The sequence below is a fragment of the Penaeus japonicus genome, unplaced genomic scaffold (assembly GCF_977035675.1).
Source record: "Penaeus japonicus unplaced genomic scaffold, GWHDUDI00000001_assembly GWHDUDI00000041, whole genome shotgun sequence".
NCBI classification, from domain to species: Eukaryota; Metazoa; Arthropoda; class Malacostraca; order Decapoda; family Penaeidae; genus Penaeus; species Penaeus japonicus.
This window is the reverse complement of record NW_028234443.1, coordinates 19,150,585-19,153,084: the sequence shown is the minus strand read 5'-3', so window position 1 is coordinate 19,153,084 and position 2,500 is coordinate 19,150,585. Positions and strand designations below refer to the sequence as shown.

General features: G+C 47.3%; 1 protein-coding gene across 1 annotated transcript in view; it reads right to left on the bottom strand.

The window, feature by feature from the left end:
• EMC1 (ER membrane protein complex subunit 1) overlaps positions 1-2,500 on the bottom strand; it is a 27,030-nt gene that overhangs the window by 8,314 nt on the left and 16,216 nt on the right. The window lies entirely within an intron of this gene.

Genomic DNA, 2,500 nt, shown 5'->3' with positions numbered 1-2,500 from the left:
GTGGGTGTGGTGGTGGTGGTGTGGTGGTGGTGGTGAGTGTGGTGGTGGTGGTGGTGAGTTGGTGGTGGTGGTGAGTGGTGGTGAGTATGGTGGTGAGTGGTGGTGAGTGTGGTGGTGGTGAGTGTGGTGGTGGTGAGGGTGGTGGTGGTGGGGAGGGTGGTTGTGGTGGTGGGTGTGGTGGTGGTGGTGGTGGGTGTGGTGGTGGTGGTTCGTGTGGTGGTGAGTGGTGGTGGTGGGTGTGGTGGTGGTGGGGGTGATGTGGTGGTGGTGGTGGTGTGGTGGTGGTGGTGATGAGTGTGGTGGTGGTTAGTGTGGTGGTGGTGAGTGTGTGGTGGGGGTGAGTGTGTGGTGGTGGGGGGTGGGGGTGGGTGGTGGTGAGTGTGGGGTGGTGGTGAGTGTGGTGGTGTGGTGGTGAGTGGTGTGGTGTGTGGGTTGTTGGTTGTTGTGTGGTGTGGTGGGTGTGGTGGTGGTGGTGAGTGTGGTGGTGGTGGTGTGGTGGTGGTGGGTGTGGTGGTGGTGGTGGTGAGTGTGGTGGTGGTGAGTGTGGTGGTGGTGAGTGTGGTGGTGGTGAGTGTGGTGGTGGAAAGTGTGGTGGTGGTGAGTGTGGTGGTGGTGGTGGTGAGTGTGGTGGTGGTGAGTGTGGTGGTGAGTGTGGTGGTGGTGAGTGTGGTGGTGGTGGTGAGTGTGGTGGTGGTGGTGAGTGTGGTGGTGGTGGTGAGTGTGGTGGTGGTGGTGAGTGTGGGGGTGGTGGTGAGTGTGGTGGTGGTGGGGAGTGTGGTGTTGGTACCAATACTTCATATAAGCATATCACGTTTGGAAAGTAATATCTATATTGGATATATAAGGCATCATTGTCCTAGACTTGGATTACAAACCATTTTAGGAAAACATGGAATTTCTGTTGATTTTGAATTTGTTTACCTTTTGGCAGACTTTTCGAAGGAGACTGAACTTAAATGAAAGGTAACAGAAGTCAGGAACATGAAGTTAAAGTATATAATTAAATGAAATATGTATACATTAAATCTATATGCATGATATATTGAAGATACACAGTATACAACTGCAAAATAAGGAAGATCTATACATAAATACACAAATCTCCCATTTGTTTTGATGGAGCTTACACTAAATTACCAACCGCCCATTCGTGAAATGGTTGTCAATTCTTTAACCAATTAACGACCGGTGACATGCTTCTTCTTCATACATGATGCAGGAGCTCTGGCCTAATGATGGGCGTCATGATGTTCGAGGATTTTGGATCACTATGTTATTTTATTGTGCTATGAGTAATGAGTGAGTGATGTTGACAATTGCAGTCATAATTATTATAACTGCCATAATATTAAGCAAAATGGGGTTCAACTCCCATCCAAAACCTAGATGGCACCACTTTCTTCTAGCACCAGCAGGAGAGAGAGCCTTGAATGGCACCCATCTATGGTCTCTAGCAAGCACTATCTCTATAAAGTGATGGCACATAGCAAGTTCCCGACCTATTGCTCTAAAGTACCGCAGATGAAAAATGTGCAGGCAGAGCGAGAGGAGGAAGGTGACTCAAACCATGCCCAATGCCTACAATGTGCCCCTGTGCCAGTAGGGATGCTTTTTTGTCCTCCCCTAAAATAGCAATACTTCTGTCACATTGAGTACAAAGAAAATAATGAGTTGATATGGACCCTGAACTACAATTTTAGTCAACTGCAGAATTGATAGAGCTTGTGATAGGACAGATATAAGTCTCTAAAAACAATAAAGCACACAAAAAACAAAACACAAAAATGGCTCTAACTCTACAATGAGTGACTAAAAGGGAGTAGGAAAAATCAAGGTATGTTGCTGAAGCTGCCTCACTCAGAAATAAAACCCATCCTAGAGCCTGGGCAAGCAAATCTATCCCCCATCAGCAACGTCTTAACATATTCGCGCCGGATGACGTGTTGACACGTTTTGTGGTTTTTGCAATTTTTGCATCAGACGTTGGTGACGAGATATCTGGGCAAGGCCTGCACTCGGGGTGAGCGAGCGGGCAGCCCAGGCTCGCGGTTTGTGTGACATGCCACACTTTTGCGTTCTAAAATACTACTTTCGTGACATGAACATGAGACTGACACATCACTGCCATAACACAGCCATGCCACACAGAAAATGTTCTAGAATATGGTGCAAGTGCCACAGTACAAGGCAGCCCTACTGGCAAAGGGGCACATTGTAGACACTGGGCATGATTCAAGTCATGTTCCTCTTCTCTTTCTGCCTGCACATTCTTCATCGCTGTCACTTTAGAGCAAGAGGTTGGCAACTTGCTGTGTGCCATCCCTCTATAAAGATGGTACTTGCTAGAGACCATGGATGGGTGCCATTCAAGGCTCTATCTCCTGCTGGTGCTAGGAGAAAGTGGTGCCATCTAGGTTTTGGATTTCAAGTGAAACCTATTTTTCTTAATATTATGGCAATTAATGTAATTGTGATTGCAATTGTCATCATCACTCACTCA